The sequence below is a fragment of the Poecile atricapillus genome, chromosome 34 (genome assembly GCF_030490865.1).
Source record: "Poecile atricapillus isolate bPoeAtr1 chromosome 34, bPoeAtr1.hap1, whole genome shotgun sequence".
Taxonomy (NCBI): domain Eukaryota; kingdom Metazoa; phylum Chordata; class Aves; order Passeriformes; family Paridae; genus Poecile; species Poecile atricapillus.
The window spans coordinates 3,040,286-3,053,359 of NC_081282.1; positions in this window are offsets into that span (position 1 = coordinate 3,040,286).

Genomic DNA, 13,074 nt, shown 5'->3' on the forward strand with positions numbered 1-13,074 from the left:
TGGGGACACTGAGGTCAGAGTGACACCAAGGTGAGGGTGGCACCAGGGTTGGGGACACTGAGAAGGTGACACCAAGGTCAGAGTGGCGCCAAGGAGGTGACACCAGTGAAGGTGGCACCAGGGTGAGGGTGACACCAGGGTTGGGGACATTGAGGTGAAGGTGACACCAAGGAGGTGACACCAATGAAGGTGACACCAAGGTGAGGGTGGCACCAAGGAGAAGGTGACACCAGGGTTGGGGACACTGAGAAGGTGACACCAATGAAGGTGGCACCAGGGTGAGGGTGGCACCAGGCCTGGGGACACTGAGGTGAGGGTGACACCAAGGAGGTGACACCAATGAAGGTGACACCAGGGTGAGGGTGGCACCAGGGTTGGGGACAGTGGGGTTTAGGTCCAGTTTTAGGGCGGTTTTAAGTCGGTTTTAGGGTGGTTTCAGGGCAGTTTTAAGGAGGTTTTAGGTCGGGTTTTAGGGCAGTTTTAGGGTGGTCTTAAGGTGAGTTTAGGTCGGGTTTTAGGGCAGTTTTAGGGTGGTTTTAAGGTGAGTTTAGGTCGGGTTTTAGGTCAGGTTTAGGGAGGTTTTAAGGTGAGTTTAGGTCGGGTTTTAGGGCAGTTTTAGGGTGGTTTTAAGATGAGTTTAGGTCGGGTTTTAGGGCAGTTTTAGGGTGGTTTTAAGGTGAGTTTAGGTCGGGTTTTAGGGCAGTTTTAGGGTGGTTTTAAGTCGGTTTTAGGGCGGTTTCAGGGCAGTTTTAAGGAGGTTTTAGGTCGGGTTTTAGGGCAGTTTTAGGGTGGTCTTAAGGTGAGTTTAGGTCGGGTTTTAGGGCAGGTTTAGGGAGGTTTTAAGGTGAGTTTAGGTCGGGTTTTAGGGCAGTTTTAGGGTGGTTTTAAGGTGAGTTTAGGTCGGGTTTTAGGGCAGTTTTAGGGTGGTTTTAAGTCGGTTTTAGGGCGGTTTCAGGGCAGTTTTAAGGAGGTTTTAGGTCGGGTTTTAGGGCAGTTTTAGGGTGGTTTTAAGGTGAGTTTAGGTCGGGTTTTAGGGCAGTTTTAGGGTGGTTTTAAGGTGAGTTTAGGTCGGGTTTTAGGGCAGGTTTAGGGTGGTTTTAAGATGAGTTTAGGTCGGGTTTTAGGTCAGGTTTAGGGTGGTTTTAAGATGAGTTTAGGTCGGGTTTTAGGGCAGTTTTAGGGTGGTTTTAAGGTGAGTTTAGGTCGGGTTTTAGGGCAGTTTTAGGGTGGTTTTAAGGTGAGTTTAGGTCGGGTTTTAGGGCAGTTTTAGGGTGGTTTTAAGGTGAGTTTAGGTCGGGTTTTAGGGCAGGTTTAGGGTGGTTTTAAGATGAGTTTAGGTCGGGTTTTAGGTCAGGTTTAGGGTGGTTTTAAGATGAGTTTAGGTCGGGTTTTAGGGCAGTTTTAGGGTGGTTTTAAGGTGAGTTTAGGTTGGGTTTTAGGGCAGGTTTAGGGTGGTTTTAAGGTGAGTTTAGGTCGGGTTTTAGGGCAGGTTTAGGGTGGTTTTAAGGTGAGTTTAGGTCGGGTTTTAGGGCAGTTTTAGGGTGGTTTTAAGGTGAGTTTAGGTCGGGTTTTAGGGCGCATTTAGGATGGTTTTAGGATGGTTTTTAAGGCGGTTTTAGAGCGGTTTTAGGTCAGGTTTTAGGGCGGTTTTAAGGTGGTTTTAGGTCAGGTTTTAAGGCGGTTTTAGAGCAGTTTTAGGTCAGGTTTTAGGGCGGTTTTAAGGTGGTTTTAGGTCAGGTTTTAGGGCAGTTTTAAGGTGGTTTTAGGTCAGGTTTTAGGGCGGTTTTAAGGTGGTTTTAGGTCAGGTTTTATGGCGGTTTTAAGGTGGTTTTAGGTCAGGTTTTAGGGCGGTTTTAAGGTGGTTTTAGGTCAGGTTTTAGGGCGGTTTTAAGGTGGTTTTAGGTCAGGTTTTATGGCGGTTTTAAGGTGGTTTTAGGTCAGGTTTTAGGGCGGTTTTAAGGCGGTTTTAGGTCAGGTTTTAGGGCGGTTTTAAGGTGGTTTTAGGTCGGGTTTTAGGGCGGTTTTAAGGTGGTTTTAGGTCGGGTTTTAGGGCGGTTTTAAGGTGGTTTTAGGTCAGGTTTTAGGGCGGTTTCAGGGTGGTTTCAGGTCGGGTTTTAGGTCGAGTTGTAGGTTGGGTTTTAGTTGTGGTTTTAGGATGGTTTTAAGGTGAGTTTACGGTGAGTTTAGGCCAGTTTTAAGGCGGTTTTTAGGTCGGGTTTAGAGCGGTTTCAGGGCAGCTTTAGGGCTGTTTTAAGGAGGTTTTAAGTCGGGTTTTAGGTCGGGTTTTTGGGTGGTTTTAGGGCAGTTTTAGGTCAGGTTTTAGGGTGGTTTTAGGGCAGTTTTTAAGGCGGTTTTAAGTCGGTTTGAGGGACCGATTTTAGGTCCAGTTGCAGGTTGGGTTTTAGGTTGGGTTTAGGGCAGTTTTAGGGCAGTTTTAAGGTGAGTTTTGGGTCAGTTTAGAGCAGTTTAATGTCGGGTTTTAGGGCGGGTTTAGGGCAGGTTTAGGGCAGTTTTTTGGTGGGTTTAGGGTGGTTTAAGTCGGGTTTTAAAGAGGTTTTAGGGCGGTTTTTAGGTCGAGTTGTAGGTTGGGTTTTAGGTCAGGTTTTAGGTCAGGTTTTAGGGCAGTTTTAAGGTGAGTTTAGGGTGAGTTTAGGGCAGTTTAAAGTTGGGTTTCTGGGCAGTTTTAGGGCACTTTTAGGGTGGTTTTAGGGTGAGTTTAGGGCGGCTTTAGGGCAGTTTTAGAGTGGGTTTAGGGTGGTTTTAGGTCTGGTTTTAAAGAGATTTTAAGTTGGTTTTAGGGTGGTTTTTAGGGCAGGTTTAGGGCAGGTTTAGGGCGGTTTTAGGTCAGGTTTTAGGGTGGTTTTAGGTTGGTTTTAGGGTGGTTTTAGGTCGAGTTGTAGGTTGGGTTTTAGGTCGGGTTTATGGCAGTTTTGAGGTGAGTTTAGGGTGAGTTTAGGGCAGTTTTAATTCGTGTTTTAGGGTGGTTTTAGGGCAATTTTAGGGTGGTTTTAGCTTGGGTTTAGTTCAGGTTTGGGGTGGTTTTAGGGCAGTTTTAGGTCGGGTTTTAGGACGGTTTTAGGATGGTTTAGAGACCGGTTTTAGGTCGAGGTGTAGGTTGGGTTTTAGGTCAGGTTTTTAGGGTGGTTTTAGGATGGTTTTAATGTGAGTTTAGGGTGAGTTTAGGGCAGTTTTTGGGCGGTTTTAGGGCAGTTTTAGACTGGGTTTAGGGTGGTTTTAGGTTGGGTTTTAAAGGGGTTTTAGGGTGGTTTTAGGTCAGGTTTTAGGTTGGGTTTTAGGGCAGTTTCAAGGTGGTTTTAGGGCGGTTTTTGGGTGAGTTTAAGGCGGTTTCAGGGCGGGTTTTAGGTCGGGTTTTAGGTCGGGTTTAGGGCAATTTTAGGGCGGTTTCAGGGCAGTTTTAGGTCGGGTTTTAGGGCTCATTTAGGGCGGGTTTAGGGCGATTTTAAAGTGAGTTTAGGGTGAGTTTAGGGCTGGTTTTAAGGCAATTTTAGGGCGGTTTTAGGGCAGGTTTAGAGTGGGTTTAGGGAGGTTTTAGGTCAGGTTTTAAAGAGGTTTTAGGGCGGTTTTAGGTCAGTTTTTAAGGCAGTTTTAGGGTGAGTTTAGGGGAATTTTAGGGCGGTTTTAAGGTGGTTTTTAATGTGTTTTTAAGGCGGTTTTAGGGTGAGTTTTGGACAGTTTTAAGGTGGTTTTAAGACAGTTTTTAGGGAGGTTTTTAGGACGGTTTTAGGTTGGTTTTAGCGTGGTTTTAGGGCAGTTTTAGGGCGGTTTTAGGGTGGTTTCAAGTCAGTTTTAGGGTGGTTTTTAGGCCCAATTGTAGGTTGGGTTTTAGGTCGGGTTTAGGGTGGTTTTAAGGTGAATTTAGGGTGGGTTTAGGGCGGTTTTAGGTCAGGTTTTAAAGAGGTTTTAGGTCAGTTTTTAAGGCAGTTTTAGGGTGAGTTTAGGGGAATTTTAGGGCGGTTTTAGGGCGGTTTTTAGGGTGGTTTTAGGGTGGCTTTTAGGTCGGGTTTAGGGCGGTTTTAAGGTGAGTTTAGGGCAGTTTTAAGGCGGTTTTTAAGGCAGTTTCAGGGTGGTTTTAGGGTGGTTTTAGGGGAATTTTAGGGCAGTTTTAGGGAGGTTTTAGGGCAGTTTTAGGTTGGGTTTAGGGCGGTTTTTAAGGCGGTTTTAGGGTGAATTTAAGATTTTTTTAAGGTGGTTTTAAGGCCATTTTAGGGCAGTTTTAGGGCAGTTTTAGGTCGGGTTTTAAGGCAGTTTTAGGTCAGGTTTTAGGGCAGTTTTAGGGCAGTTTTAGAGCAGATTTAAGGAGGTTTTAGGGCAGTTTTAGGTCAGGTTTTAGGGCAGTTTTAGGGTGGTTTTTAGAGCAGATTTAAGGAGGTTTTAGGGCAGTTTTTTGGGCAGTTTTAAGTCGGGTTTTAGGGCAGTTTTAGGGCGGTTTTACAGCAGTTTTAGGGCGGGTTTAGGGTAGTTTTAGGGTGGCTTTAAGTCACTTTTAGGGCAGTTTTAGAGCAGATTTAAGGAGGTTTTAGGGCAGTTTTTAAGGCCATTTTAGGCAGTTTTAGGGTGTTTTTTAAGACAGTTCTAGGGTGAATTTAAGATGTTTTTAGGGTGGTTTTAGGGCAGTTTTAGGGCGGTTTTAGAGCAGATTTAAGGAGGTTTTAGGGAAGTTTTTTGGGTGGTTTTAGGGCGGTTTTAAGGCAGTTTTAGGTCGGGTTTTAGGGCAGTTTTAGAGCAGATTTAAGGAGGTTTTAGGGAAGTTTTTTGGGCAGTTTTAAGTCGGGTTTTAGGGCAGTTTTAGGGCACTTTTTAGGGCCGTTTGAGGATGGTTTTTGGTCAGTTTTAGGTCGGGTTTTAAGTCAGTTTTAGGGTGGTTTTTAGAGCAGATTTAAGGAGGTTTTAGGGCAGTTTTTAAGGCAGTTTTAGGGTGGTTTTTAGAGCAGATTTAAGGTGGTTTTAGGACAGTTTTTAAGGCAGTTTTAGGGCAGTTTTAAGGTTGGTTTTTAGAGCAGATTTAAGGAGGTTTTAGGGCAGTTTTAGGTCGGGTTTAGGGCAGTTTTAGGGCGTTTTTTAAGGTGGTCTTTAGGGCCATTGTAGGGCAGTTTTAGGTCGGGTTTTAAGGCAGTTTTAGGGTGGCATAAAGTCAGTTTTAGGGCAGTTTTAGAGCAGATTTAAGGATGTTTTAGGGCAGTTTTTTGGGCAGTTTTAAGTCGGTTTTAGGGCAGTTTTAGGTCAGGTTTTAGGGCAGTTTTAGGGTGGTTTTTAGAGCAGATTTAAGGAGGTTTTAGGGCCATTTTTTGGGCAGTTTTAAGTCGGTTTTAGGGCAGTTTTAGGGAGGTTTTAGAGCAGATTTAAGGAGGTTTTAGGGCGGTTTTAGGGCAGTTTTAGGTCGGGTTTAGGGCAGCTTTAAGGTGGTTTTAGGGCAGTTTTAAGGTGGTTTTTAGAGCAGATTTAAGTCGGTTTCAGGGCACTTTTAGGTCAGGTTTAGGGCGGTTTTTAAGGCGGTTTTAGGGTGAATTTAAGATTTTTTTTAGGGTGGTTTTAGGGTGGTTTTTAGAGCAGATTTAAGGAGGTTTTAGGGCAGTTTTAGGGCAGTTTTAGGGTGGTTTCTAAGGCGGTTTTTAGGGCCATCTTAGGACAGTTTTAGGTCAGTTTTAGGCCAGGTTTTAGGGCGGGTTTAGGGCGGTTTTAGAGCAGATTTAAGGAGGTTTTAGGGCAGTTTTTTGGGCAGTTTTAAGTCGGGTTTTAGGGCAGTTTTAGGGCACTTTTTAGGGCGGTTTTAGGGTGGTTTTAAGGCAGTTTTAGGTCGGGTTTTAAGGCAGTTTTAGGTCGGGTTTTAGGGCAGTTTTAGGTCGGGTTTAGAGCAGTTTTAGGGTGGTTTCTAAGGCGGTTTTTAGGGCAGTTTTAGGTCAGTTTTAGGTCGGGTTTTAAGGCAGTTTTAAGGTGGTTTTTAGAGCAGATTTAAGGACGTTTTAGGGCAGTTTTTAGGGCAGTTTTAAGTCGGGTTTTAGGGCGGTTTTTAAGACAGTTCTAGGGTGAATTTAAGATGTTTTTAGGGTGGTTTTAGGGCAGTTTTAAGGTGGTTTTTAGAGCAGATTTAAGGAGGTTTTAGGGCGGTTTTTTGGGTGGTTTTAGGTCAGGTTTTAAGGCAGTTTTAGGTCGGGTTTTAGGGTGGTTTTTAGAGCAGATTTAAGGAGGTTTTAGGGCGGTTTTTTGGGTGGTTTTAGGTCAGGTTTTAAGGCAGTTTTAGGTCGGGTTTTAGGGTGGTTTTAGAGCAGATTTAAGGAGGTTTTAGGGAAGTTTTTAAGGCAGTTTTAGGGCGGTTTTAGGGCAGTTTTAGGGCGGTTTTTAGGGCAGTTTTAGGGTGGTTTTAGGGCTGTTTTAGGGTGGTTTTAGGGCGGTTTTAGGGCAGTTTTAGGGCGGTTTTTATGGCTATTTTTGGGTGGTTTTAGGGCAGTTTTTTGGGTGGTTTTAGGGCGGTTTTTTGGGTGGTTTTAGGGCAGTTTTTGGGTGGTTTTTGGGCAGTTTTTTGGGTGGTTTTAGGGCGGTTTTAGGGCAGTTTTAAGGTGGTTTTTAGAGCAGATGAAGGAGGTTTTAGGGCGGTTTTTTGGGTGGTTTTAGGGTGGTTTTTGGGTGGTTTTAGGGCGGTTTTTTGGGTGGTTTTAGGGCGGTTTTTTGGGTGGTTTTAGGGCAGTTTTAAGGAGGTTTTAGGGCAGTTTTTTGGGTGGTTTTAGGGCGGTTTTTTGGGTGGTTTTAGGGCAGTTTTTAAGGCAGTTTTAGGGCGGTTTTAGGGCAGTTTTAGGTCGGGTTTAGGGCAGCTTTAAGGTGGTTTTAGGGCATTTTTAAGGTGGTTTTTAGAGCAGATTTAAGGAGGTTTTAGGGTGGTTTTAGGGCAGTTTTAAGGTGGTTTTAGGACAGTTTTTAAGGAGGTTTTAGGGCAGTTTTAGGTCAGGTTTTTAGGGCAGTTTTAGGGCAGTTTTAAGGTGTTTTTTGGAGCAGATTTAAGGAGGTTTTAGGGCAGTTTTTAAGGCAGTTTTAGGTCGGGTTTAGGGCAGTTTTAAGGTGTTTTTTAAAGTAGATTTAAGGAGGTTTTAGGGCGGTTTTAGGTCAGGTTTAGGGTGGTTTTAGGGTGGTTTTTAAGGCGGTTTTTAGGGCCATCTTAGGACAGTTTTAGGTCAGTTTTAGGTCAGGTTTTAGGTCGGGTTTTAGGGCAGTTTTAGAGCAGATTTAAGGAGGTTTTAGGGCAGTTTTTTGGGCAGTTTTAAGTCGGGTTTTAGGGCAGTTTTAGGGCACTTTTTAGGGCCGTTTTAGGGTGGTTCTAAGGCAGTTTTAGGTCGGGTTTTAAGGCAGTTTTAGGTCGGGTTTTAGGGCAGTTTTAGGTCGGGTTTAGAGCAGTTTTAGGGTGGTTTCTAAGGCGGTTTTTAGGTCAGTTTTAGGTCGGGTTTTAAGGCAGTTTTAAGGTGTATTTTAGAGCAGATTTAAGGAGGTTTTAGGGCAGTTTTTAAGGCAGTTTTAGGGCAGTTTCAGGGCAGTTTTAGGTCGGGTTTAGGGCAGTTTTAGGGTGGTTTTTAGAGTAGATTTAAGGAGGTTTTAGGGCGGTTTTTGGGTTGTTTTAGGGCGGTTTTTTGGGTGGTTTTAGGGCGGTTTTTTGGGTGGTTTTTGGGTGGTTTTAGGGCGGTTTTTGGGGTGGTTTTAGGGTGGTTTTTGGGTGGTTTTAGGGCGTTTTTTTTGGGTGGTTTTAGGGCTTTTTTTGGGTCAGGTCAGGTGTGGGGTGGGGGTTGGGTCACCCGACTCCCCCCAGCCCCAAAATTCATCTCTCGGTGCCCCAAATCCAGCCCCAATCCCAAAAAACCACAAATGTTCCCAAAAATCCACAAAAAATGGACGAATTCCAAAAAACTTCAGGTGTTCCAGAATCTTCTCCTGTTCCAGAACCTTCTGGTGATCCAGAACCTTCAGGAGCTCCAGAACCTTCTGCTGTTCCAGAACCCTCAGGTGTTCCAGAACCTTCCGGTGTTCCAGAACCTTCTGTTGTTCCAGAATCCGCTCTTCTTCCAGAACCTTCTGTTGTTCTGGAACCTTCCACTGTTCCAGAACCCTCAGGTGACCCAGAACCCTCCGGTGTTCCGGAACCTTCCGGTGTTCTGGAACCTTCAGGAGCTCCAGAACCTTCTGCTGTTCCAGAACCCTCAGGTGCTCCAGAACCCTCAGGTGTTCCAGAACCTTCTGCTGTTCTGGAACCTTCTGCTGTTCCAGATTCAGATGAGGACGCCCCAAAATTCCTCTGAGGACCCCCCAAAAATACCCAAAACCTCCTCAGGACCCCCCAAAAACCCCAAATCCCTCTGAGAACCCCCCCAAAAAACACCCAAATTCCTCCAAGGACCCCCAAAATCCCTCTGAGGACCCCCCCAAAATACCCCAAACCTCCTCAGGACCCCCCCAAAAACCCCCAAAATCCCTCTGAGGACCCCCCAAACACCCAAACCCCTCTGAGGACCCCCCAAATCCCTCCCAGGACCCCCCAAACTCTCTGAGGACCCCCCAGAAACCCCCAAATCCCTCCCAGGACGCCCCCCAAAATGCCCAAAACCTCCTCAGGACCCCCCCAAAACCCCAAAATCCCTCTGAGGACCCCCCCAAAATACCCAACACCTCCTCAGGACCCCCCCAAAAACCCCAAAATCCCTCTGAGGACCCCCCCAAAAACCCCAAATTCCTCTGAGGACCCCCCCAAAACTCCCAAAACCTCCTCAGGACCCCCCAAAAACCCCCAAAATTCCTTTGAGGACCCCCCAAAAACCCAAACCCCTCCAAGGACCCCCCAAATCCTTCTGAGGACCCCCCAAACTCTCTGAGGATCCCCCCAAAACCCCCAAATCCCCCCCCAAAATACCCCAAACCTCCTCAGGACCCCCCAAAAACCCCCAAACCCCTCCGAGGACCCCCCAAATCCCTTTGAGGACTCCCCCGAAACCCCCAAACCTCTCTGAGGACCCCCCAAAACCCCTTTGAGGACCCCCCAAAATACCCAAAACCTCCTCAGGACCCCCCAAAACCCCTCTGAGGACCCCCCCAAAAACCCCCAAATTCCTTTGAGGACCCCCCCAAACACCCAAACCCCTCCAAGGACCCCCCAAATCCTTCTGAGGACCCCCCAAACTCCCTGAGGACCCCCCAAAAACCCCAAATCCTTCTGAGGACCCCCCAAAATACCCAAATCCCTCCCAGGACCCCCCCAAAAACCCCCAAATCCCTCTGAGGACCCCCCAAAACCCCCAAATTCTTTGAGCACCCCCCAAACTCTCTGAGGACCCCCCCAAAGACCCCCCCAAAATACCCAAAACCTCCTCAGGACCCCCCCCAAAACCCTCAAACTTCTCCAAGGATCCCCCAAATCCCTCTAAGGACCCCCCAAAAACCCCCAAATTCCTCCCAGGACCCCCCAAAACCCCCAAACCTGTCCGAGGACCCCCCAAATTCCTTTGAGGACCCCCCAAACTCTCTGAGGACCCCCCAAAAACCCCCAAATTCCTTTGAGGACCCCCCAAAACTCCCAAACCCCTCCAAGGATCCCCCAAATCCTTCTGAGGACCCCCCAAAAACCCCCAAACCCCCCAAAGACCCCCCCAAAATACCCAAAACCTCCTCAGGACCCCCCCAAAACCCTCAAATTCCTCCCAGGACCCCTCAAAAATCCCCCAAATCCCTCCCAGGACCCCCCAAATTCCACCTCCCCCATCCCCCCAAACCCCTCCCCCACCCTCCCCTCCCCCACCCACTCCCACCACCCCCAAAACCCCTCCCCCACCCCCCCAAAATCACCCAAACTCCCCCGCCCCTCCCCCACCCCACAAATCCCTCCAGGACCCCCCAACCCCTCCCCCACCTCCCAAATCACCCAAACTCCCCCGCCCCTCCCCCACCCCCCAAACCCCTCCAGGACCCCCCAACCTCTCCCCCACCCCCCAAATTCCCCCTCCCCCTTCCTCCCCTCCCCCACCCCACCCCTCCCCCACCCCCCAAATCCCTCCCAGGACCCCCCCAAACTCCCCCACCCCTCCCCCACCCCACTGAATCCCACCCATCCCCCACCCCACCCCTCCCCCACCCCCCAAATTCCCCCTCCCCCTCCCTCCCCTCCCCCACCAACTCCCGAGACTGAGGCGCTGCCCCTCCCCCACCCCACCCCCAAATCGCCCCTCCCCCACCCCCAAATCTCCCCTCCCCCACCCCCAAATTCCCCTCCCCCCCAGCCCCTCCCCCACCCCACCATCAAACTCCCCCTCCCCCACCCCCAAAATCCCTCCCAGGACACCCCAAATTCCCCTTCCCTCCCCCCCCCAGCCCCTCCCCCATCATTCCCGAGACTGAGGCGCTGCCCCTCCCCCAACCCACCATCAAACTCCCCCTCCCCCACCCCCAAATCGCCCCTCCCCCACCCCCAAATCGCCCCTACCCCACCCTCCCCTCCCCCACCAACTCCCCGAGGCCGAGGCGCGGCCCCTCCCCCACCCCACCCCCAAATCGCCCCTCCCCCACCCCCACCCTCCCCTCCCCCATCACTCCCGAGACTGAGGCGCTGCCCCTCCCCCACCCCCAAATTCCCCTCCCCCATCACTCCTGAGACTGAGGCGCGGCCCCTCCCCCACCCCACCCCCAAACTCCCCCTCCCCCACCCTCCCCTCCCCCACCCTCCCCTCACCCCCCCAGCCCCTCCCCCATCACTCCCGAGACTGAGGCGCTGCCCCTCCCCCCCCGCCCCTCCCCCACCCTCCCCTCCCCCCCCAGCCCCTCCCCCATCACTCCCGAGCCGCTGCCAAAGCTCCGAGGCCGCTTTATAAAAAGGGGGTGGGGGAGGGGAGAGGGGGGAGGGGTGGGGGAGGGGCGGCCCCTCCCCCCCTCCCCCTCCCCCCCCAAATATCAACATATTTACAGCTGGGGTGGGGGAGGGGCATTTACAGCTTATTTACACCCCCCCCACACGGCTGGGGGGGTGGGGGAGGGGCTGGGGGAGGGGTGGGGGAGGGGCGGAGACCCCTCCTCTTCCTCGCCCCTCCCCCACACCTTCCCCCTCCCCCCACCCCCCCGAATTTTTACAAGAAAAAAACCCCAAAAAATGGGGAAAAAAACAACAAAAAATGCGGATTTTGGGAGGGGCGGTGACGTCACGAGGTGGGGGAGGGGCGATGACGTCACGGGGTGGGGTCTCCCCTCCCCCCCTCCTCTTCCTCGCCCCACCCCCCCCGAATTTTTACAAGAAAAAGCCCCAAAAAATGGGGGAAAAAAACAACAAAAAAAGCGAATTTTGGGAGGATCGGTGACGTCACGGGGTGGGGCGGTGACGTCACGGGGTGGGGGAGGGGCTGGGGGGTGGGGTCTCCCCTCCCCCTCCTCTTCCTCGCCCCTCCCCCCCCCAAAAAGCCCCAAAAATGGGGAAAAAACAACAAAAAAAAAGCGAATTTTTGGGAGGGGCGGTGACGTCATGGGGGGCGGGGCAGTGACGTCACGGAGTGGGCGGGGCGGTGACGTCATGGTGGGGGCGGGGAGGGGTTGAACGCCGAGCTTGGTGGCCAAAAACTGAAATTGGTGGCCAAGAACTGACCCTGGTGGCCAAATCCCAACCTTAGTGGCCAAAACCTGACCCTGGTGGCCAAATGGTGACCTTGGTAGCCAAAAACGGAGCTTGGTGGCCAAATGTTGGCCCTGGTGGCCAAATGGTGACCATGGTGGCCAAATCCCAACCCTGGTAGCCAAAGATGGAGCTTGGTGGCCAAAACCCGACCTTGGTGGCCAAAAACTGATCCTGGTAGCCAAATCCCAACCCTGGTAGCCAAATATGGAACTTGGTGGCCAAAACCTGACCCTGGTGGCCAAACACCAACCTTGGTGGCCAAATTCCAGCCCTGGTGGCCAAAGACGGAACTTGGTGGCCAAACACCGACCTTGGTGGCCAAATGGTGACCTTGGTGGCCAAGAACTGATCCTGGTGGCCAAATGGTGACCCTGGTGGCCAAATCCCAGCCCTGGTAGCCAAAGACGGAGCTTGGTGGCCAAATTCCAACCTTGGTGGCCAAGAACTGATCCTGGTGGCCAAATGTTGGTCACGGTGGCCAAACACCAACCTTGGTGGCCAAAGATGGAGCTTGGTGGCCAAAACCTGACCCTGGTGGCCAAAACCTGATCCTGGTGGCCAAACACCGACCTTGGTGGCCAAAGACTGAGCTTGGTGGCCAAACACCAACCTTGGTGGCCAAATGGTGACCCTGGTGGCCAAAGACGGAGCTTGGTGGCCAAGAACTGAGCCTGGTGGCCAAACACTGATCCTGGTGGCCAAAAACTGATCCTGGTGGCCAAATCCCGACCCTGGTAGCCAAAGACGGAGCTTGGTGGCCAAACACCAACCCTGGTGGCCAAATTCCAACCTTGGTGGCCAAATGGTGACTGTGGTGGCCAAAGACTGAGCTTGGTAGCCAAAAACGGAGCTTGGTGGCCAAATGTTGGCCCTGGTGGCCAAATGGTGACCGTGGTGGCCAAATCCCAACCCTGGTAGCCAAAGACGGAGCTTGGTGGCCAAACACCAACCTTGGTGGCCAAAACCTGATCCTGGTGGCCAAATGGTGACTGTGGTGGCCAAAGACTGAGCTTGGTAGCCAAAAACGGAGCTTGGTGGCCAAAGATTGATCCTGGTGGCCAAAGACTGACCCTGGTGGCCAAAGATGGATCTTGGTGGCCAAACACCAACCTTGGTGGCCAAATGTTGGCCATGGTGGCCAAAACCTGATCCTGGTGGCCAAAAACTGATCCTGGTGGCCAAAACCTGACCTTGGTGGCCAAATCCCAACCCTGGTGGCCAAAGATCAACCCTGGTAGCCAAAGATGGAGCTTGGTGGCCAAAACCTGACCCTGGTGGCCAAATGTTGGCCACGGTGGCCAAAACCTGACCCTGGTGGCCAAATCCCAACCCTGGTGGCCAAATCCCAACCCTGGTGGCCAAATGTTGACCTTGGTGGCCAAATGGTGACCCTGGTGGCCAAAAACTGAGCTTGGTGGCCAAATTCCAAC